This window comes from Ochlerotatus camptorhynchus, unplaced genomic scaffold (assembly GCF_037179485.1).
Source record: "Ochlerotatus camptorhynchus isolate MF236.1 unplaced genomic scaffold, CSIRO-AGI_Acam_v1.1 ptg000080l, whole genome shotgun sequence".
Classification (NCBI taxonomy): Eukaryota; Metazoa; Arthropoda; class Insecta; order Diptera; family Culicidae; genus Ochlerotatus; species Ochlerotatus camptorhynchus.
Window position 1 is genome coordinate 1,540,806 of NW_027040570.1, and position 25,132 is coordinate 1,565,937.

Consider the following 25,132-nt stretch of genomic DNA (forward strand, 5'->3'; position numbering starts at 1 on the left):
TGACAGTTCCTGCATCTTGGCGAGCAGGTGGGTGGGCCGCAAATTACCCAGATCGCAAGTCCCCAGCAACTTTTCCAATTTGGACTGAGGTGTTAGCTCGAATCGTGAAATCAGACGTGTTTTGATCGCATTGTATTTTCCTTCTGCTGGTGGTTCCTTCACGAGATCCGCGACGTGACAGATCACCGATTGATCAATCTTGGCGACGATGTGATGGAATTTCGTCACATCTTGCGTTACACCACCCAAAGCAAACTGTGCCTCGGCTTGTGCGAACCACATGGTTGGGTCCGATTTCCAGAAATCGGGCAGCTTCACAGCTACGGCCGCTGCTGCGGCTGGCTCTGGGTTCGCCATTTTGATTTCTTTTCGCGTCGTAAATCGTAAATTTTTTCCCGAAAAACAACCGTCGGCGGTCACCAAATATGGCTACGTATGCCAATGACGAGAAGGATCGCGGTTCGAGGGAACGGATTACGAATATTATAAACACGTTGGTTAACTTTCGATAAATGATTTTATTCATTATTTATTTATTGATTATCATGATTATTTACACATGCGACATTCACATAAATTGCGCACTAACTAAAACCTCCTTCTCTAGATCAGTTTCCTCTTGTCAAGTGGCAGTGTTGCCACAAGTTGTAATGAATCGGTCAATCTTTTCAAAAATGGACTGAAATTACTGTTCCCTGAAGAGTCTTCTGCACGCTCTACCGAGGTTAAATCTCCTCTCAATATCAAATTATCTACATCTACTCTTAGAAAAAAAAGGTAAACGATTACTAAAGAATGCTTCACGATCAGAATACTTGGCCGAACCTGACGGAGCATATACTTAACATAGCAGAGTATTTTCCTCTAGCCGTGCAGTTAGGATCCGACCATCTAAACTTTTTTCAACTCTGGTCAGTTTATAGCGATTTTTGACCGTAATTGCCGTACCACGACGTTTTTCATCTACGTTAAACACTATTGAGTATCCAAACAAACATAGATCTACAGATTCCACTTCTTGTATAAATATCACATCAAAGTCCATCAATCGAACAAAACTATTTAAAGCTTGAACTTTGTTCAGCAAAGAGATACTATTCAGATTTATCGAACTAATAGTATATAATAAAGTATCGTTTGCTTTGTCCATTTACATACCTATGGTGCTGGGAAATATTGAAATCTGTATAGCTCACATTTCGATGTCAGGTGGATTCTCCTCATGACGTGATAACTTCTCGCTGGGTTGTTTCATATTTCTGACCACATCATTCGAGTCACCCGCTGTAATCCCTTGGGTACGCAAGTCGTAGTTCTCTTCTGGTCCATGTTTTATGGCGACATCTCGATGAGTTTTGTTCAGTAGGTTTAAGGGGGTATTCCCGATCTTTTTTTTCAAAAAATCAAATTTTTTTTTCACGTTTTTTTGTACTTTAGACTATATACTTTCATCCCCCCAAGCCGTTTTCCGATCAGCGAATTCGGTGTCCAGGCATAGCTGACTAATGGTAAGAACCCCCAAATGGTTTTAACTAAAGTCAAAACTTTAAACGCGTTTTTCTCGAAACCACATTTTTTTTATCGGGCGAAGATTTTTCTCAGAAACTATAAGAGATATTAACTTGAATCTTTGCGCATTTTGTTCCTTATTAAATTCTTTGGAGCTTCTCCCACTTTCAGCCAAAAATATTAACATTTAACATTGTTTGAAGCACCTTAAAGCTGCAAAAAAGCGGGCTAAAAATCGCCTGTTTTTTCATATGGCCGCCATTTTGTTAATTTGCAAGATTTTTTGCTGCCAACGGGAGAAGCTCCAGAGAATCTTATGCAGATTATTAATTTCATCACGAAATCTGTTTCAGATGAAGCCGTTCCAGAGAAAAGTCTTTGCCCGTCCAGGCGTTTGCGGCGAACAGGGGTCTGTTTGCCGCCATTTTGTGACGTCAATAATGTCTTTTTTTATGTCGAAAAAAATTTATTTGTAAACTTTAATGTTCAATAAACAAGAATCCCAAAGAGTTAGGCGCATTACTATTCATTTTCCTTGAAAAAAAATTAATTGAAAAACAGGCCGAAAAAAGGCAAAAGATTGGGAATACCCCCTTAAGTTGACACCCGATCTTCCCGAAATCAAAGCACTAGCATAGGGACACGGTCGCAAGGACGGCAAATATAACGATGGTGGCTGCTGCACTAATTCCTCGTCATCTTCTTCGTCCGCTTGATCCTCGTCGTGTCCTTGGTCATCGCTTTGACCTTCGTCATCAACAGGCATCTCAAGCCGCCGATTCAGATTGGTCTTCCGTCTGGCAACCTCAGAGCATTTCTCGTTGGGGTGAATTGGTTGATGGCACAACTTACATGTGTGTTGTTGGTTCGGATGCGATATGAAATCTAGCTCATTAAAAATCCTCATGAAACGATCGCCTTACTTGCACCAGATCACTATTTTATTTTTACGGATAGTCTCAGTTCTGTCGAGGCTATTCGCTCCATGAGGCCGGTAAAGCACTCCTCGTATTTTCTCATGAAAATACGAGAGCTTCTGAGTGCTTTATCTTTAAGATCTTTTGTCATCACCTTTGCATGGGTCCCATTTCATTGCTCGATTCCGGGCAATGAGAAGGCGGACTCGCTTGCAAAGGTGGGCGCTATGGAAGGCGATATTTACCTATCGCCTATAATGAATTTTTCTTCATTTATCGTCAACAGTCGCTCGCCAGCTGGCAAAATAAATGGAGTGAAGGGAGTTTGGGACGATGGCTATTCTCGATCATCCCTAAGGTGTCGAAGAGTCCTTGGTTCAAGGGGTTGGATGTGGGTCGAGACTTCATTCGTCTGATGTCTCGCCTCATGTCCAATCACTATTCGTTAAACGCTCACTTGTTTCGTGTTGGGCTGGGAGACAGCAATCTCTGTGAATGTGGACAAGGTTACCAAGACGCCGATCACATCCTTTGGTCTTGTGCTGAGCATCGTGGAGTCAGATCTGAGCTGTGCGATTCCCTTCGGGCTCGAGGTAGACAACCTAATGTTCCAGTTCGGGATATTTCGGCTAGACGTGATCTGGAGTTTATGAAACTCATATATGTTTACTTTAAGAATACTAACCTTAGATTGTAAGTATGATTAACCTTGTGTTTAGTTTGTGTATTGTGCGTGTAGTTTTTTTTTAATGTTTGTTTTCAAGATGAATAGAAATAAGTTCATGTTTTAGGATTAATTAAATATTTGTATAATAAATCATATTTCAAACCTCCTTCTCCCTTTCCCCATCCAAAAAATTGTAAATCTCCACTAACCTCGAGACGACCGCGAGTAATCGGTTCAATTCCTTTAACTCTAGATTTAAGACATTAATCATGTATAATGCAAATGATAACTCGGCTCTGTAAAGTTTATTCGATTGAGCCTGTACAAATAAATTAATATAAAAAAAAAATCCTCATGTATGAAGTAATCGGCTTCTGGATAATCATTCTGATCGTTCTGGTTCCATTCTTGACACCTTTCAGCATACCTATGTCCCACGTATCATCCTTAGCACAGATAACCTTTCCGTAGCGTTTAAGCTGGTCTACGATCACATCGTTGTTCCACTGAGGCGGCAGATCACGAACCTTCACGTCACCATAACAAGTCTAACGGAAGGATTGACTGCACGCTATTGATAAACAACCCAAATTTGAGTTGGTTCTACTCATATCCGTCAAAAGTAGGGTTACCAAAAATTGAGCAAACAAAGTTGCAACTGACAAGATGACAAATGAACAACATCGTTCGGATTCAGGTCGATGTTTTCCATTCGTCATTTTGTCAGTCTAAACTTTGCTTATTCATTTTGGTGTACCCTACTTTTGACGAATATGATTAGATCCTTCTTAAATTTGGGTTGTTTGGAAATAGCGTGTGTTTCATGCAAAGATTAACATTTTGCCTATAGGATTTTTCAGTGGAGTGAAAGGATAAGAAACGAAATGAAATTGGCCATTTGCTTATGGGCTTTTCCTATAGGAGTGAACAGTTGCAGAGTCGTCGTCAACGCGAATGGTTTCACCTATACCAAAACAAAGTTAGCTTAGCTTAGCTTAGCTTAGTCTGACTGCACGTATCGATAGTTGCACTCCGTGATTGATCTGAACCAGTGAAATTGTACAAAGAATCAACTGAATGGGGCTTGGGAGTAACCTGCCATTCTCAGTGTACATGTTCCAGTGACTCCTACCTTTAAAGATCAATAACGTCACCGGCCACGTCCTTGCAATCAGGTGGGAGAGGGAAGGAATGTTAGTGTGTGACTTTTGTTGTTTTGGGACCGTGTTTACCTCTGCATCCCACAAAAGTCACAGGAAGGAGGTTTTGTTAGTGGGTTAGGTTCGTTGGATCAGGATTCACCTTGATAAGTGATGCGATCTTTTGTTTTGTGTAGTTATTTATAAGTGTTTTCGATTTATGCTCTAAACAGCCGGCTGTCTAGAGATGTAGATCATTATTAGATGTGTGTATACCGATTTAAACCAACAATAAGGATACTGTTGGGGCCACTCACAAAGTGTGATGATGGTTTATTTTATTTTATCAATGACCAAAATAATTAATTATAAGCGGTTTGAACCGATTTAAACCAACAGCAAGGATGCTGTTGGGGCCACTCACAAAGTGTGATGGTGGTTTACTTGATTGAATATAAAATAATTATTAGAACCGATTTGACCCGATTTAGACCAACAGCAAGGATACTGTTGGGGCCACTCACAAAGTGTGATGGTGGTTTATTTAGTTCGGAAGAAAATGAATATGTATACTTCTTTTTTTTTTATATAATAGAACGAATTTGTACTGATTCAAACCAAAAGCAAGGGTTCTATTGGGGCAACTCACGAAGTGCGATGGTGGTTTATACTATAAGGGCATAAAACAAAATCAAGAGCCATTTCGGTTTCCATAGCTTCCTAGACACTCGGCCGCAAAATAATCTTATCCGACGGAAACGTCTCGATCATCGCGCGATTTACCGTATTGATTCAAATTCCGAACAGTGCGTTAAAATCATCCTTTGAAAAACACCTTTTTTACCTAAAATATTGCTGATCCGCTCAGAATGTATTTAAACTCACGACTTATCGTTATATGGACATCCTAAATTTCACCTATACCAAAACAAAGTTATCAAATAAAGTTCGTATGCCATAATTAGGAACAAGCATTAAAATTATGTCCCTAATGTTCGGTCCATACTTATAAAGCTCTAAAAGCGTTAAATGTTTTAAATTTGCAGAATAAGTGAAAAGTGTGATATTGATTTATTAGGCTAGCATGTTACAAAAAGGTAATTCATTAAATTATTTAGTTTTTTGATAACCACAGCTCTTTAGATTTTCGTTAGTGCAACAATAGATTTAAAATGATAGTTAAATTTTACAGCAGATGTGGTATTAGTTTGTATACTATTGTGTATTATTGCTGAATTAATGAGTTATTTACTGAAGTGAGGGGCTAAGCTGACATTAGATCCCATAACCCTATGCAAAGTTATATGCAAATCGGAGAAGGTCGATTCTGATTGATTCGTCATTTGACGTGGATCTGCTCAGATTCCTGCATTCAACAATTCAAACTCTACGTATGTATTTGCGTGCTTGAGAACCACTTCGACAGGTGGCACACTTGAAACTTACCACTTGATGAACCTAATGAGAAAACATATACAGAATGATCTCCATTTATCCTTCCTATGGTTCTCAGTCATTAAAAACTGTTTCACATGCTCCGTTTGCTCTGTTTAGCCTGGTCCTGTTGGAATGTTCCTTTTGTTGTTATGATACCGATACGGTAAACCACACGCATTATGCAGTTTGATGCCAATTGTTCCTGTAGAGATCACTTTGTTTGCTCAAACGGCTGGTAGGATTCACTTTGCAAAGCAAACAATCTGTTCGGTTCGGTCAGCATATGTTTGGATTGTGAGATTGAGATGTTTCAAGAAAGGGAATTCTCCTTAACAGTGATCGAGATTTACCACATGAGTACGAATGTTGATGTGATGGATGTGGTTTTCTTTTATTTGCTGGAATTAAGACGTTTCTGAGCCTCAATGGAAGTTGAAACCAACTTGTGATAACCAAAATAATCAACACTATTGAGACGTTTGTGGTCAACTCTGCTAAAACCAAAACCACAAACATGAGACGCGCCATAATTGTCTGCATTCAACAATTTTAAATTTTAGCTAATTCCAACGGCTTCTTACCGTTTCCGGAGCCAAACTGCTAGAGACGCGTGAAATTTACCTTGATTTGTTATACTTCCACATTATCACATTTACACAAAAGCAGCGGTCCTGAAGAAAACGAGCCAAAAATTGCATTTTCATCTCAATCCAATTCGATTAAAAACGGCTCAGCCTCCTTTCATGGGCCTTATCGGGAGAACTCGTTGTTGCTTTATATAAGAGTTGCTACAAGTCACCTTCGTCATCATCGGCGTCGTCGTCCTTCTCCCGAACCTGTTCGTTGAAAAAAAAAAACCGCATTGAGAGGCAGTTGGCGCCAATCGGCAGCAGCGGGACGCAAAACGTGCGAAACGAATCGGAGACCTCTTGTGGCCTATTCTCTCGCAGTCGGTCGCGCTATCATCCGGATCGATTCCCGGAGCGAGCGAGGTGGAAAACCATCCCGGACAAAGGCAAAACAAATCTATATTACATTAGACCAGACCAGCAGATCAACGGCAGCCGCAACCGTTCGCTCTTTTTCTATACTAAACTAATAATCATTAAAATTTTTGTTCAACACCAACCGGATAACAAAAGCCCAACCAAGTGGCGAGAGGGACCGGAGAAGGTGCGTACATGCGGTAACATCATTATCAAGATGACTTGCCAAATTGGGAACCGGGATTCGATCCATGTAAGAACTGGAACTCGCTGACTGTGTACGTAACTTACATGTGCACTGCATAGATGATATACCCAAGAACCCAAGCAGCTAAATGGTTCCGAAACGAAGCCGATGAATAGGGATCGAAAATCGATCGATTGATCATCGATGGATCGTCGGAGAGAGATTCGCAGGCAACATTCTTCCAAGCCGGGTGATTGATACAATCTATTTTCTGTTTGAATACGGGAGCTATTTGAGCCCATTATTGGATTTTCTTTGTAGGGGATGGAGCATTGCAGTGCAAGGAGGTTGGTGTTTTTAGCTCAGAAGACGGTTCGATTAAACAGCAGTTGAGGCCAAGTACGAGGAGATGAGTAACAAAGCGAATAATGAACTTGCAATTAATTGGCAATCTTTCTCTGCCTCTCTTGTCGAAGCTACCGACGCGATCGTTTGACGGGAATTCGTAGATTGTGTTTGATTTTCTTCTCAAACGATTGCTTTTTCAAAACTTCAAACTATTTTCAAAATTTCCATAAAGATAATTAGCTAAATCAGTACTGTTGGGCAATAGCGTGCACAGGAATCTTGTTAAGGAGGGGCATTTTTTTCTTTCTATGGTGCATTTAATCTGGGGATGGGGAGTATTCCAAAATGCGTGGTGGATGGTGCTGTCCACCCACCACTACATATTTCCCTATTGTTCAATTTTGAATATTTTATTTATTTTTTGCTCCGGTGGTGGTTCATCTTCTTCAATGCAAATTGATTTCATACAGCCAATGGCATTGGCAATTTCATTCCATCATTATCAATATACCTGATGACAATCACCAACTGCTCGAGGTGGCCACAATCGGTCGTCTCATCTGCAATGATTGCCACTGGTTTTTCTCGCAAGGTTTTCGCAAGGTTTTCGCAATGTTCCGCAACATTACATTGTGCAACGACGTAATCATGTCATTTTGAATACGGTTACTTGTGTACCGTCAAGTGTTTTTTCCAGCACAGAATCGTAGTTAGCCACCAACTGGATGGCACACTTTCTGCTCCTTCCGAATGTTCACGAAGTGGTCGGCCACCTTTGCAAAGTAATGAAACGTTCCATTATATAGCGATTTTGTAGCCGCTTTGCCTCACTAGCAGCAATCATAGCTGTTTTTTGGTGGTCTAGTTCTTCGTCGATACCCTTCCTGGTTTTGAAATTCTTCCACGCTTCCAAATAAGTACTACCAACATGGGTATCACTGTGATTGTGTTTGCCCAGCTCGGTCGCTTTCATCCAATTTCTGAACCCAGTAGGAATCGTTGCAATAATGTTTTGCGTCATGCTCTTCTTTACAGGTTAAAAGTTTAAACCAAAGAAAATATATTCTTCAAGGTACTAGTATCATCTTTTATTCAGTTACCTTTCTGAAATTTTGAGCAGCACGTTGTTGTACATTTTGAAAGCATCGTTACAGTTTATTTTTGACTATTTCAAGGTTTTGTATGCCCTTATATGCTGTTGTAGTTACACTTTACTATAACCGTTGCGAGTACGTTAAAATTGGTCATTTTCAGTGAAAATTTTAGTTTTAGTTTTTTTTTTTAATTTTGACCTAAATGCCAAGGTAGGATCATTAAAAAGGTTTAAAAAATATGTAACGATTGGAGCAAAAGCGCACAAAACTATTTTAACAATCGAGTACAGGATTGTTAGCGGAATGATGACTTGTCCACCCTGTCCCAAAGTACCGCCAGTTGGGGTGAAGAAGTTCTCTGGAAATATTTTTAGAACTCTTCTTGACTTTTACTCAGAATTTACCCAGATCACCTTGGAACTGAAATTCCCGTAGAGTTTCAGAAAAATTTCCTCAGTATTATCCAGAAATGATTCCCCGAATGTGCTAGAGATTATCGGTACTCCCTTGAAATTTTCCTTAAAATCCCTTTGGAATTTCACTCAAAATTTAATTTTCTCGGTATTCTTTTCGGAATTATCTTTTAACTATCTGCAGGATGCACAAGAAATTATTCGCAGAATTTTCTTGGAATACTCCCCAGAAATCTTTTGGAACTGATTTCAGAATACAATATCCTTGAGGTTCTTCTCGGATTTTTTTAGAACTCTCCTAAGAGCTGTTTTGAAATGCTTCTTAGAAGTCCACTGGAATTATACTTAGAACTCTTCATGATTTTTTCTAAGAACACCATGGAACTGAAATTCTTTAGAGTTTCAGAAATTTTCCCCGGAATGAGCTAGAAATTATCCTCTGAATTCGCTTGAAATTTTGCTTAAAATCCCTTTGGAATTTCACTCAAAATTTGATTTTCTCGGTATTCTTTTCAAAATTATCTTGGAACTATCTTCAGCATGCACTAGAAATCATCCGCAGAATTTTCTTTGAATAACCCCAGAAAATATTTGGAACTGTCCTTCAATATCCTTGAGGTTCTTCTCGGAATATGTTGGAATTTTTTTTTCTCAGAACACCTTTGAACTGAAATTCCCCTAAATTTTCAGAAGAATTTCCTCTGTATTCTCCAGAAATTCTTCCCAGAATGAGCTTGAAATTATGTTCGGAATTCCCTTGAAATTTTCCTCAACATCTTTTTGGAATTTAATTCAAAATTTGATTCTCTTGGTAATATTTTCGAAATTATCTTGGAACTATCTGCAAGATTCACTAAAAATTATTCGCAGAGATTTCATAAAATTCATCCCCACAAATCTTTTCTTTAGAGCTGTCCTCAGAATTCAATGAGGTTCTTCTCGGAAGTCAAGTTTAAGTTGTCCGTCCATTCACCAAAAGGTTGTAGTTTAAAGCTTGCCCCTCCATTCACCAGAGCTGTGCAATTTTTACATCAGGAATTTTCAATTCAGCTTGCCCCTCCATGCAGCAGGTTGTTGCAAATCTTACACCAGAAATTTTCAAAACAAACTTGCCTCCAGGTAATTTTCCACCAGAAAATTTCAATTGCCCAGAACGATGCAAATTCTCCACCGTTAATGTTCAATGAAAATTGCTTCTCTTATCTACTGATTGGTGCAGATTTCCTTTTTACATTTTCCATCAGACATTTTCAATATAGAGCAGCGCCGGTTGTGTAGCGGGATTGCCTCTCACCCCAGCAGGCCTGGGATCAATTCCAGTTGGCGCCGCCGGGATGTTCTGAGGCATAACACCTCTGATCACGCCTTCCTTCGGAAGGGAAGTAAAGCCATTGGTCCCCGGTTCATGAGTTGATGGGTCGATAGTTAGGGTCCAGGTGTGGGAGCTGCCTTCCTGGCGTCGGTAGCATTGGTGCTCAGCACGAAAAACAAGATCGACGGAAAACAAATCAAGGAAAAAAAATCAATATAGCTGGCATCTCCTATCATCAGAATTTTGCAGGTGGAAAACTAAATAAAACTTGCCCATTTTTTCAGATTTTTCATCATAAATTTTCAGTATAGCACCTTCCCTCCAATCATCAGATGGTGCAAATTTTACACCAGAAACTATTATTAAAATGTGTTACTCTATTAAGCAGAAGGATGCAAATTTAAGATCAATTTTTTTTAAAAAGCTTGCCCATCCGTTTACCAGAACGGTGCAGATTTTCCACCAGAAATTTTCAGTATAGTTTAATTTTAAATAAAGTTTGTGCCTTAATTTACCAGAGCAGTGCAAGTTTTCCACCAGAAATTTTCTGTCCATTTCATTTATTAGAGCGATACAAATTTTGCACTAGAAATTTTCAATAAAGCATGCACCTCCATTCACCAGAACGGTGCACCAAAAATTGCCGGTGAAGTTTGTTTCACCTTTGTGGTGCAATTTTCAGGCTTTGCCTCTTCATGCAAATTTTACACCATAAATCTTCAATCAATCCATCAATCAATCAATCAGAACGATGCAAATTATGCACCAGAAAAATTAATAAACCGTGCTGCTACATTCACCACAGTGTTGCGAACTTTCCACCAGAAATTTTCAGTTAAATGTGCAGCTCCAAATTTTTAGCGTGATTCAATTTTCCACCAGAGTTATCCATTTTGATTAGTCCTTCAATGCACCACCTTGATGATATTTTTACACCAGAAATATTCAATAAAAAGTTTTTTCTTCAATTTACCGCCACGAAGGGGAATTTTTCAACCTTAAATTTACCCTCTTGTTTTAACTCTCCATGAACCACATTGAAAAAACAAAAATTACACCCAAAATTTTTTTGTATGCAGTTGTGCAATTTTTTGACTAAACAATTTCATTGAAGTTTATCCCTTCATGCACCTTTGTGGTGCAATTTTCAGGCATCCTCAAAAAGAAATTGACGCAATAAAAGTGCTCTTATAGGGTAGAGAACTACTTCGGCCTAATCACCCATTTTGGGCCTATCGAGCAGAAAACTTCAAATAAATCCATAATTTCAGAGTTAACAAGTCAATTATGCATTTGGTACGATACTTTAGTTAAAAAACTTCGGAACGAAGTCAATGAGAACGCGTGATATGAAGGTTTGAACCCATTATTCCCAAAAACAAAAGAAGCGCTCCGACCCAATCAATTTTTATCTTCATCCGATAGGCCGAAGTGAATTCTTTGGCGTTTCAATTGCGTTTCAATGCGTTAGACCGAGTTTAGAATCCGTAGGCCGAGTTTGGCGTCAAGAAGCAGTGTTAGACTTTTGACAATATCTCCACGATTGGTTTCTCTTTTTCAAATCTTACGGTACGTACGGGAAGGTAAATAAATTTGGAAGCCATCAGTAATAATATCATTCCGTTTGGTACTAAACTGCACTAGATTAAGAAAGACTAAGTGTGGGTTGTGCTTAATAGGCCAAAAATGGGGTAGTTAACCCTATTATGAAATGTAGTTATTTTACCTTCAAATCAAGTTATCAAGAAATCAAGTTATACCCTGTGCACGCAGGTGATGTTGGGGTTACGTAATCTATGATATTTTCCAGATTTTACTGAACAGTAGCATTGAGCTTGGTAAAGACCAACGTTCCTCAATCTGTGGGTCGCAACCGATTAGTAGATCGTGGGTTGTTATTAGAAGTGCCCCAGGAATTCAGACAATTTCCCCGAGCAAAGTAAAATAACAACCTGTTATCATATAGATAACAAGTCTTTTTTTTTGTTCAGTTGTTATCGCATTACTAATTCAGTTATCAACCATGACTACTTCTGTTATCAGTTGTTATCATGAAAGAAAGTACCTACTATTTTTTACGCATGGCAAATATAGAAATGTGCTTAACATCGCTAATCATATTTTAGCTATCAGCGTAAGGCTTTAATATCATACCTATAACAAATTGGCATAGATCACAGGATTTGCTATCAAGATGTTTTTAATGATAACAAAATTATATGTTTAGTTATCAAACCTTGATAACCGGGTAGCAGAAATTGTTATCAATTTCGTTTAAAACTATACTCGGGTGATCATGCAGCATTGAATGTTTGTTTAACTCTGGATGAAATAATCAAAATTGAGCTGCATTTGAGCTATTTGTTTAAAACTGTTTGTTAATTAAAACGCCTAGATACATAAGTTCGAATCAATGACGCAATAGTTTGAATCACTAAACAAAAAGAAACAAACGGCTGGATTTTCAAATCATTCTAAAATTACTGTTAAAATTGATAGAAATCATTACAATTTTCTTATTTCAAATCAAACTTTTTGACGGAATCTTTCTTCCCATAAATAGCCTTGGCGTTTGAAAAACTAATTAGGAATGTTGATGCCATATTGGAGATTCATTGACTTTTTTTTAACTCTTTATTTGTACCAAATTCAAAATAAATTACATTTCTTATATTTAGATGGAGCACGGAGGAAAAGAGGCAATGGATTTAGAAGTCCAAGCACAGAGTTTCAACAGAGGAGAGAATTTTCATCTAAGTACTTAGTGTTAGATTCATTAATTGGAGGTCACCTTTGAAAGAAAATTGATTATTATTTCATAGTGTTAGTGACGATATTAATTATTCTAGAAGGAATCAGGGTGGCCAGATCTACCGACTTATCGGTGGTCCTACCGATTTCGACTCACCTATCGATTCATGAATGAACTGGTCAGAGCTGCCGATTTTGTGGTTTCCTACCGGGTAATTTTTAGTAATTTTGTGGATTAATGTGGGAGATGGTTTGTGAGAGGTTGATTGAGCAGCTTCGATAAGAGTGCGGATTTGGCAGTCAAATTTTGAAGTTGACCCCCCCCCCCCCTTTTGGGAATTCGTGGAGGGCACAGGAGGGTTTACAACAGTGTTCACTCGGCTGTCGACATAAGCAGGCCACTCTCAATGTGTGTCACGCGATCGTCTGTTTACTCGGCAGCAACCATTGTGTGGTCTTCCTCATTGTTCTTCATCAGCAGTTCTCTCAGTCGATGCGTCGTCGACTTTGCAAAGCAACCGTTTCGTGATGAATGTGTGAGTGTTGATCACGTTTTGTGTCCATTGCTACAATGGAAGCGCTCTGACCCTCGAAGGCGAATCTGCCATACAAGTAAACCACTGGAAGGGAGGCTTATTGGATAGCGGAAGATAAAATGTTTATTGTGTTGTACCTTTGACTACAGTTTTAAGATGTATTGTATAGTGAACAAGAATCCTCAGCTCTGTAAAGTTAATTCTACCAACATTTCACCACTCGGGTCGAATCTGTCTCTCGCGCAGTTTGTTCATGTATGATGGAAGCTTTTATGGTTGGTATATGTATTGGTAGTGGTCTGCAGGGGAGGCAATGAGAGGCTACCGGTGAATCTTTGAAATTCAAGAGGGCAAGAAGCATGCCAGGTGATTTTCATTATGCTTGTTATTATATTATTATTCATGTAGTCAAATGTGGGAGTTCTAGATTCACGTCTCTAATAATATAGCCTAAAAGCAAACACGAAGCGCTCATTTCTTCTCATACTCGACTTAGTATGCACACTAAAAAAATATGAATATTACCGGTGACGCAAATCCAAAAATGAATCAATATAACATGAAGCAACTTGAAAAATGACAGAGTTTTATGTCCCATATGACCTAAATAAAACAAGCAACTTCAGTATGAAACGTTTACGTCATATCACTTATATTATTGCTGCTTCCCATTTAATTTAACATGAATGAAATCAAACTTAAAACATGCATATTTTTTTCGGTGTGCGATGACATAAATTTACACGTATCAACACATAAACAGGCGTCAGCGGCATCAACAGTTAAAGTGAATCAAAACGTCGTCGGTTGTGTGCGATTGAGCTGTAATTCGTAAAGTGTGGTAAATATGGTGATAATTTGCAAAATTTGTGGTATTTCTACCGAAAACACGGAATTTTATGTAAAACATGTTCGATTACATAAAAAAAAACATCCATTTCGAGTGCGCGGTAGTTTTTAAAAAATTTCCGTGCTACGTTACGCATCTCCGTCAGCGTCATATTGGGCGCAAAAATGATTTTCAACTCGAGTGTCCACTTTTGACCTGCAGTTTCGAATCTGCAGAACTTAAAACGATGACCAAGCATGTGTCACGGCATATATCGGAAGGGCACCCGGTATTTTGCCCGTTAAAATGCCGTACTAGCAAGCCATTTGCCACAGTCAACACCCTCAGGATACATAACATGTACTACCATCAAATAACAACCCAGAAGCAGCCACCCCGCAATAACTATTCGCGTCCTGAAAAAGAATTAGCTACTTCGGAGAAGAACTCTGAGGTTCCGTTGATTACAGAAACCGACAATCATGAAGAAACCCTTGATGAACAATTAAGTGATGTGCAAAGAAGTATTGAAATGGTGTTTGGGACATTATTCTTGAAACTTATTTCGAAAAATCATGTCACTGACGTTGTGATTCAAGAGATTGTTGATTCCATGCAGGAAGCTGCTACGGTCGGAAGGCAATATTTACAGCTGAAATGCGAAAAAAATGCTGAAGAAATCAATCTTCCTCTGGACATGAAAGGAAAGATGAAACAGTTCATGTGTTTTAACAACTTGTTTGATCACCTCTTCGGAGAGGGAGGAAAGTTCCGTTCGTCGCACATTCGGAAAAAGTTTTATCAAAAGCACTTTTCATATATTTCTCCTACCCAAGTCCAACTCCATAGAAATAGTGATCATAATCCTTGTTTTTACTATTATGTTCCGATCTTAGACACTCTATCGGCAATTTTGAATGACAGCCAAATCTATAACGCAGTATTCCGCGATAAGCATTTTGTTCCCGGATACATGACAGATTACACCGATGGTCTGAAATACAAAAACAGCAGATTCTTTAGCCAGAAAACTTTGAACTTGTTCATTTACCAAGACGCAGCTGAAGTAGTTGTGAATGCTATTGGGAACGCAGCAGGCCGTCATAAGCTTGAATGTGTATATATGGTTATAGGTAACCTAGACCCGCACTTACGTAACCTTACAGAAAATGTCCACTTAATTTTACTCTGCAAGGCAAAAGACTTTGCTTATTTTGGCACTGATAAAATCTTCAGAAGGCTGGTTGAAGACATTAAAACCCTTGAAGAAACTGGCATTCTTGTACATGGAGGGGGGTATGAGGAGAGAATTTATGGTTCGGTGTTTACGACAATGAATGACAATTTAGGAGTCCACCAACTAGCAGGCCTCACCGAGATTTTTTCTAGAAGTTCATTCTTTTGTCGTTTTTGTTACATTCAGCATCAAGCCTTCCAAAATTACTGTTTTACTATTGCCGATCCAAGAACATCTCAATCAAATCGCCAGGACGTTGTCACACCACCTTGTGTTGCCCATGACCTTTTTGAAGGATGGGCTAATAATGATATGTTTTTAATATTCCACCGTATGGCGAAAGAGAAGCTCGTCTCCGCCAATTTTTTGCAAGCAAGAATTAATAGCATTTGCAAACAACTGAAACTCAAAACTAAAATAGCTTTGGACTTCTCTAGAAAAATGAAAAATATCAAAGCTAAGGCTTGTGATACTTGGCACCTAATTCAAATTCTTCCGTTCATATTCATCGACAAGGCAATAGACTTCAATATCACATTAATGTCAATGCTACTCTTGATCAAACAGATAACTGATATTATTACATCCCCAGTGGTTTCAAAAGAACAAGTTCAGTTACTGTCCGCTCTAATAAGAGAATATCTCGAACTGAGGATGCAAGAATTTGATGTACCCTTAAGACCAAAGCACCATTTCACCTCTCATTATCCTCAACTCATACTTTGGTTGGGACCATTAATGTCCTATTGCACGCTTTTCTTCGAGCGAAAGCATTGCTTTTTCAAAAGAGCGTTGAGAAGTACGCTGAACTTCAAAAACGTTGTTAAGTTTTGCAGCGAACAGCATCAATATTATCAGGGCTTGCTTAATATGAAAAACGTTCGATTCAATCAAGATTTTTTAGTTATAAAGTTTTTGGAATCGTCTGATTATTTGCCACTAGCGATAAAGAATCAGTTGTACGAATACAAGCTATTGAACCAACAAAATGTTAATGCCGAATTAGCTGCCTACAAAAAAGGACAATATGTTTTTCTAAACCATGACAAGTATGGAGAGTATTTCTTTGTCCTAGAAATTCAACTTTTGATATACGGAAAGGAAAGGAACAATATTTTCATCTACGGCAACCGCAAGGCTGTTTTGAACATCCACGAACGAGGACTACTACTGATTCATAAGGAATGTTTGATGGCAGAGGCCATTAATATCAAAGAACTAATTGATCGAGCTCTATTGGATTTTTATAACGAAACTAACAAAGATTATTTGTTCATCAAGCATTCAATTCCATTCATGAACTGATCATAACAAAAGACAAACATGGACATTATCAGAGGTGTTCAGAATTTGCGACTCGACACGATTACACCGTTTTGCAATACCAGCATTTGGAATCACAACAAGTTTGCTGGAGGAAGCTAAATAAGCCAACATTTTTGATATATTATATATAAATAATAAATAATAATTTATTATGGGATTCCAGGCTCAGCAACGTTGGGTAAAACCGTAACACAAATAGTAACTGAACATGATGGATGCCGCATAACATCTGACTTGGTGCTCCAAATATTCAAAGACAAGCTGCTGATGCTATTGGAACCGAACGAAATGTGGGTGGCGATTGAAACGTTGAATCCTCCGTATGATGGAACCAATTTGCAGTCTGATGGTATGTAAATTTTTGTTCTGTTCATTTTTATTTTTATTTTTTGTTATATGTACATATAAAATACAGTAAACTCTCTCTAACTCGATGGAAACCTAGGCTACTTAAACCACTGTTTCCATATAAATTTCCAAAATTTGATTTCATAACACGTAATCCTTCCTATCTCTATAGTCCCTTCAATACCGAGATAGGGCAGTTGACTGTAAATTGATTGAACGTTGTATTCACATTTAGGCGTCTTGTTGGCTTCATTGGTGCACTTTGATCACATGTGATGAGGTTTTGGAGCATCCAAAATTGAAAATCTCTTACCGTTAAACAGTTAAGCGTCTAATTTACAGTACCGTAAAACATAGGAGTGCCAGACACATATGGTAAAATGATTTTTACTTTCGAGAAGAATAAGCGTCTTGAGTCGATACCTTGGGATTTTTCCTGGTCGTTCTAACATTCTATCCATAAAATGCACTAATCCTGACATTTGAGACCAGCACTTCATTGCTAGGATCACTGTAATTCGCTGCCATGAGTATTTTCTTCTACGATCTCCGAGATGGTTTTTTTTTCTGAAATTAATTAAATAGCTGCGAATGATACACAAATAATCGAATACAATGTCATAATGCTTACCAGAATGGATATGTATATTCTCAATGAATTTCAGATTTAATACCACCGAAAAATCTGCATTCAGAACCTTTTTCGGAGTATTTTTGAGATTGTGGATTCGGATTGCATAATAGCAAAGATAAAACGCTTATGCGTCACTGTTTTTTGTTGATCTGACAATGACAGAATCGAGCCATGCTGGTTATTTCACCCGGTCTGGACTACATGTCTGTCAGCATTTGGAAAAAAGAAAAAGCCAAATGCATATAATAAATTTTTCATTTAAAGTTTGCATTTATATTATGCATTTGAATTTTCAGCTGACAAAAGATTATCTTTAATCGGCAGTTTTGTATTTATGGGTAATGATAACTTTTTGAAAATTTCTCACTGTAAAACATCGTCACTAAAACATAACCGCCATCTGTTGAGTACACTGTGGTGGGCACTATGCTGAACAGATGGCGGTAGTGTATAAACGTCAAACGCAAGGGAATTGACTATGCGCGCCACAGGTGGCGGTACTACCAACTACGATACTTTTAAATTGACTGTTAAATGCTTGTTCTATGAACAACTTGCCAGCATTATGTCTGTTTGTCTGTTTCAAAACTGTCACAAATGTAAAGGCCTCCTTCCACTGCCCTCAACAGTGGACGTAATTTTTTATTCACCCCTTACTCAGAAAATTTGATAAATTTTACCCATATTTGTATGAGTATAGATTTACCTAAATTTGAATAAATTTTGGCATATCTGCAAAAAAGATACTGATATATGCTGGTGGCTTTCTCAGTCTTTTAGTAGAAACGATTATTTTTTACGTTCCCGACGTTTCGACCGTCAGCCACCCCATAAAGTAATACTGATATATTTTTAAATCCAATTTGCATAGATTTGGGTGAAATATTTACCATTATTTCAAGTTATTCTATGTAACCAAATTTGGGTACATACCATATTCTGAGATGGGAGACTAAATTATCAAATTCCTAGGTGAACTAGTCTACACGAAACGACAAAAGTACCTAAAAGTTAGTTCCATTCACCCATGTCGGAAGTTCCGTGAGCCAACTTAATTTTGAGTTAGCACGCTTGAAGTACACGCTTAAAACCAAGTCCCAATTTTCGTACACAATATTTGAATTTTTTATGGGGAAGTAACCATCTCTCCAAAAAGTGCACATACCCAAAGGACGGGTTAAATTTTCTACTCAAAAATGAATCATTATTACCCAGATTCGTCAGCGTTTCTTCGAGTAACCTATTTTATTATTTCTCGAATGCCTTTGCGTTAAAAACCGTTACCCATCGTTTGGGTAAGTGCAAATTTTGGAGAGATGGGTTCTCCTCCATACAACATTCAAAAATTGGGTAAGAATATGTGCTACCTCATTTTTAGCGTGCAGTTATCATTCGCTTGCACGTAATTGAACTTTTTACTTATAAGTTGTTTCCTCCTACGGCAAGCTCAAACTACTCAATTTTAAGTTGTAGATCACTTACTCAATTTTATCTTGGTGCATTTGGCGGTTCAAAAACCATTGGGTTGTTTTGTTTTTCCGTTTAGGGCTAAAATCTCGTTTGTAAATTTTTACTTAATTGTTGCAAATGAGTAACTGTTTCTCCTTTTTCCTGTAACAAATGAGTTACAGTTACTCCTTTGTGAGTAAAAGTTATTTATTTAATGGGTTAAATAAAACTCGTTTCCTGGTTTGATTTGCTTTTGATAAAAAAGGTGGAATTATACTCATTAATAGGTGCTTTCAAGATAGTGTGGAATGTTGTTTTTGACAGTTTAGTTTATTAACCCAAATAAGTATCAAACTATTTGTGTTTCATCCGATCTATCTTGTAAATTTTAAATTGGGTTAATCGATAGCCCAGATTTGGGTAGTTGATTCATAGTGTGTTGTTTACCTCTGACCGTTTTCAGCATTCTGATATTGTTTTATTATATAGTCAAACATGTTTTTAAAAGGTTCTATTTAACTGAGATAAAAAAATTAAATGAAGACTATAATACATGTTTACTTACAGGTGACTCAGCATTCCGTCAACATCTCAGCAGCAGCTTTCGAAACGAACAGACGACAGTTATGAATATCGATGCTTCTTTATTTCTTCAGCAAGTCGCTACTCCACCCAACATTATTTCCGTTCTTCCCACCTCAAGCAGAATACGTGATCAACAACAGCCTTCGTCACATGGAATATCAAAATCTCCACAGAATTCGGACAGTTATACAGGAAAATATCAGTGATTCAGCTGTCCACGATAACGCCGCTTTTCGACCGGTCAGTGTGAATGATAAGGAAACTGAAGAAGAGTTTTTTGGTGAACAGGATGAAAATTCAAATCCAAACAGCAGCGCAGAGAAAAGATCATTTGATAAAGTTAAAGTATTGAAAGGTTCCAAGAAACATGCTTCTTGTGAGATGAAATTCAATACATTTCAAAAGAATTGGACCAAAGTCAGTGACGGTATTCTTGATCATCTGCAGCAAATGCAAGATTTCCGAAACGAAAATTCAAGCCAACGTGTGCCTTCATCCCTACAGATTTCAAAGACCGACTTGAGTGGACTGGCGAATTCTGTAGTTGATCAGTTAAGAACAATTGACCATCGCATTCGAGCGGACGTCATGGAAAGTGCGGCACGGCAAATTATCAACAAGTTTCCTTGTCTGAACTTCGTAGACGACGACGGATTCGGGACAGGAACAGGTTATGTATGGTTGAAGCACAAAATGATAAACCGTAATACTTATCTGAACCGTTACAAAGCACCGAATCAACCAAAAGCTTCTACTACAGAAATCAGGCGATATCGAAATTTGCGAGCTGGAGCAACAAAGGAATACTGACAAAAATCAAGTCAAAATTGTTCCAAAGGAGTCCTCTCGATTCTTTCACGGAATGAACCATAGTTCCTGACGAATGAATTTCTAGAAGCATCTCAATCGTATGTTCGATATCGCTTCGACGAGGATATTTAAGCCACAGAAAGATATTACGGACTTGATGTGTGTTCACTATAAACACAATTTTATGTACATGAAGCAAGTATCAAAATTCATGGAGTTCACTCAGGAATATTTTTTCAAAATTCTTCCGACAACTGGATCAAAATCAAGTGCTACGTGTAAGGGACAGTTGCAGCTGTAGTTGTCTTCTTAATCATTTTGGTTGAAACTCGATTTTCATCAAAGGTCTTGTTTGTTTCATTCCAATATAAAGGACATTTATTTGAATAATTATGAACCATTGCAAATATTTAGTTTTCTACAAGTTTTCTTTACAGAATTTATAAATTAACTAGTAAAAAATCGAAGTAGGAAAAACCAGCAAGTCAAACAATACTGTTACCTGTTCCTGTGTGATTTTCAACGAGGGGAGATTAGATGCAGAAAATATGAAGATTGATGAAGCTTTTTTTTTCCTCTGTTCGGGACCTAAAACTACTGCGACCAGTTAATTGATCTATTGTAGTATATCCCGTGTCCTTAGTTTAGTGCATGTCGTATTACTCCATCACTATTGAGAAATGATGAAGTATTCGATTTTTTTTTTTACAGTTGCCACTCTTGCATTTATCGCAAGGATTTGACTCTAATTGAAAGGTCCCGCCATTTATACCCTTCGGAGTGTTGAAACACCCTCCAAGGGCGCGCCCCTTTGTCAGTCAAAATTGGATTCCTTAACAACAAAATTAAGGTATGACACCGATAATGACCATGCATCAGAACCTTAGTCTTAACCACTTCAAACTAGGGAACAACGAATAGAAGATTAGGAATCACATAGATGCACACAACTAAGTCATTTTTTCTCCTTATTTCAAGATCATCCTCGGTAGACAAAGCCGAGTCTTGTCACTATCAACAAGGCATAAAAAGTAACAAGGACTAAGATGTGTTCCTTGGATTACTGAAAAATCCTGTTCCCCTAGTTTGAAGTAGTCAGGACTAGGAATCGTTGGTAGATCTTACATTTCGTAGCGAATCACGAAAAGGTGATCTACCCACGTTACGGGGCTTGATGAAGCTTACACACTTAGATTATTTTATATTGTTGGGTTTTTCAATTGCATGTAAATATTCAAATATTCGTTATTCGTAAAGAATCAATGAAATTGATAAATTTTATTTTCTATGATTAAATGGGGTTAACAGAACTAAGTCTATTAAAGTTCGGAATAAATTTTCTACATTCAAAGTGTTTATGTTACTTCATACGCGAAGTTTGTGATTTCAGAGTTGGTTGGAACTGCTATCTAATCATGAAGCTTTAGTGTCTTAATTTATTAGCTAGAGAATGATCTTAGAAGAGGGTAGGTGGATAGTTCCGTTAAAGTACGGCACTACGGCAGTAGGGAAATTGAATAGAAGTTGAAAATGAGCGAAGGGCCATTAATGCGACAGTACAAAGTCAAACGCACACCTTCTAGCGAACTATTCCACAGCCGCAGACAGTAATGAGCGGGCGCATACTTTTTGCCTGTAGATTTGAAGACATACTTCAAATCTCCGCGTACATCGTACTGGTTTGGCAAAGAGTGTGCGTTTGACTTGCACTGTCCCATTTATGTCCCTTCGCTCATTTTCAACTTGTATTCAATTTTTATACTGCCGCACTCTAACAGAACTATCCACCTACCCTCTTCTAAAATCATTCTCTAGCTAATAAATTATCAATTAATTTTTCATAGATTTTTCAACTTTTACCGAACAGTTCCGCAAGAACCCAGTAAAACCTTACTGACTGGATTGTATAGATGCAATAAATTACACACTTAGTTTTTTCTACCGAGCTCGGCTGTGCAAATCTCGGCAAAAAAGTTTTACTGAGATCTCAGCAAACATTTAATTTGTTAGCTGAGATTCAGCTAAGCATTATCCGAGACTCAGCAATCAAATGTCACTTTTGCTGAGATCTCAGTGAAACTTATTTTTGCCTAGATTTACACAGCCGAGCTCGGTAGAAAAAACTAAATGTGTAGTGTAGATTCAATAAATTAGAGTAGATGCAATAAATGCAAGCATATTTTTCGTGAATTGATTCGTTGGCGTAAGAATATTCAAGCATTTAATGATTAAAAATATAAGATTCAAATAAGAATCCCAGATCTAACGTGGGTTGTTACTATTTTTTTTTATAAATCTCGCAATACCACTTTTAAATCCTGACTGTATGGTGAATTTCGAAGAGCTGCTTTACCTCCGCTTCCAGCCTCATCACGTGCAGCAATAATCTTCGATTCAACCCTCCATTCATCCATCACACTTTACGCAATTACAGTTCCCATGCCTTCGGAAAACCAGTTTAATTAGAATACCACCCCGCTCAACCTTGTAAACGTTCAAACCGAAGCTTGTAGCTGTCCCACGTCAATTACACCTAATTACTCTTTTCCCAACAAGTAGCATTCTCCGAACGCACCGAGGGTTAGTACCCTCCTAATGATCGTAAGTGAATATCACTTATTCAAATGCTTCCCTGCACTGTTGATTAGCATACCCAGGTACCCATACTCGATGCTTTCGAATGTTCAACTTCACGACGAGATAAATCCAATCGTCCAATTGCTCGTTAACCTCTCTCTCTTTCTCTGCAGTACGTCTCCATCTAGGCATCGGCATCGTTACAGTCCAGTAGGCTTAACCGGCGGAGGAAATTTATGTCTACCAGTTTGGAATTCCCGTTCGCTGATTGGCCAAAACGGATGCCGTGTAACGAAAGTAGGCGGAGCTTACGCGTTCCATTGATGGCTATTACTTTTTGCTCGACGGTTAATTCAGGGTTGTGCATTCTCGCTTCCCACTGCATTCGTAACCGGTTTCGCTGGACGCGCCCTCGCTGGTATTGGTGCTTGCGTGCTAATTGCGGTAGTTGCTCGTTCCAGAGCGCGGGATTTTCACGTGTAGGGTAGAAAGAGACGAATCGCGGTTCGCGGTGGATCACGCGAAGCTACACCAATACAGTGAAGGAAGAAGGCAGAGTGTTGGTTTAATTTATGTGATGTGAATGCAATCTACCTCGCTCCTACCTGGTCTGGTTGTTTACACGTTGCGATAGCGGCCACTCAGTTCTTGTTCGACGTTCGTTTGGCATAGTCAGTGTCAGTGAAAGCCCGTGCAAGCTTTCAGCGGTTGCGATAGTTTTTTTGTTATTGTTTTATCTGAAGTGGTTGGAGAGAACCGCGTCACGCGTGGACGGGTAAACGATACAAACGATATAAGTTTTGGACGCGGGTGATACGCGCTGGCTCCTGCAAGTGACCGACTGGGATCGAGACCGACCGGTGGTAGAAGTTGTTGACTTTTTTTTATCGGGATCGCGCTTGACTACGCGCATGTGCAGTGCAGTTCTGTGTAACGGTTCCGTACGAAGACACAATGCACAAATGCAAATACTTTTCGGTGTGTTTTTCCTTTGTCAGTGTTTGACTGGCTGGCAAGGCTTTGTTGGTGCAAATTCGGGAACCCTGTTGTTATGTGTGTTGTTCCGTCGTCGTTTTGTTGATGCCTGGAAAATAACTCATCCAATTCGTTTTCAATTAGCCACGGTACGACTCTGCTGCCGAATGGTGTGCCTTTGGACCGAGTGAGCTCAACAATAACAATACCAGAAAAAGTGCCTTCCAGTGCCCATGAATAATTGTGGAATTAATTGGATATTGATGACAACTCAAAAATAAAAAAAAATAAAGTGCCTCGCTTCAAGACAAGGGACCTTGAAACAGTTTTAGCGGAAAAGTGACACCTTTGGAAAAAAAAACATCTAACCTTCGATTCGAAGGAGCCTGAAACCCCCGTGACAAAGCTCGGCAGACCGTTGAAGACTTCGTACACGGGAACGTGGAGAGAAATTGGTAATTCTATTAGCAAAGTCACATGCCAACTGACTTGGTCGGTCCCTTTTGAAGTTCAGCTTCATCACATACCGGTAATTAACGTTGGTTTGCGAACCGCCGAAGATCTGACCGCCGCTGGAGATTCACCAATTAGCGCCGAGGGAGAGCACACATCCGAAGGAAAAATACGGATGCGGGTGACTACTAATTACTCCGCCAACCGCTGCAGCACCAATAGACGTGAAAAGTGATGAAGAAAAGCGCATCCATTTGAAGTACCACGAACAAGTGCAATAATTGAAACCTGATTAAGTTGATATTACCGCAATTAACCTCCCGCGGATTCCGTGCGTGAGAGCTTGACGCCGGTTGTCATAGGCCAAAGTTAAGTGCCAGCTTGAAGGACGCGAGGATTAGCATTGCTAGTGTTTGACTAAATATAGAATAGTTTGATCAGAGTGCGAATTGCGATTTCGAGTGCAGTGAAGTGTGCGGTGCGGAATTGGAATTTCAAACCTTCGGGTGAATTTTTGCATCTTTGGCGAAGGAAAGCGGAGATCTAGCAGTGTCGAAGGTAAGTGCCGTCGGTAGCCAGGATTGAGGTTGTGTGCGTGATGAATGATCGCCTT

At 38.8% G+C, this 25,132-nt stretch overlaps 1 protein-coding gene and 1 pseudogene across 2 annotated transcripts in view; both read left to right on the forward strand.

Moving 5' to 3' along the window:
* The first annotated feature begins 425 nt into the window (after window positions 1-425).
* Window positions 426-25,132, forward strand: part of LOC135697939 (uncharacterized) — a 55,456-nt pseudogene continuing 30,749 nt past the window's right edge.
* The window catches only part of al (aristaless), a 258,178-nt gene continuing 256,814 nt past the window's right edge, over window positions 23,769-25,132 (forward strand). For both annotated transcript variants that reach the window (XM_065217847.1, XM_065217846.1), the window contains exon 1: window positions 23,769-25,077. The gene's annotated coding sequence lies outside the window, so the exon portion shown is untranslated. The remainder of the gene's footprint in view (window positions 25,078-25,132) is intronic.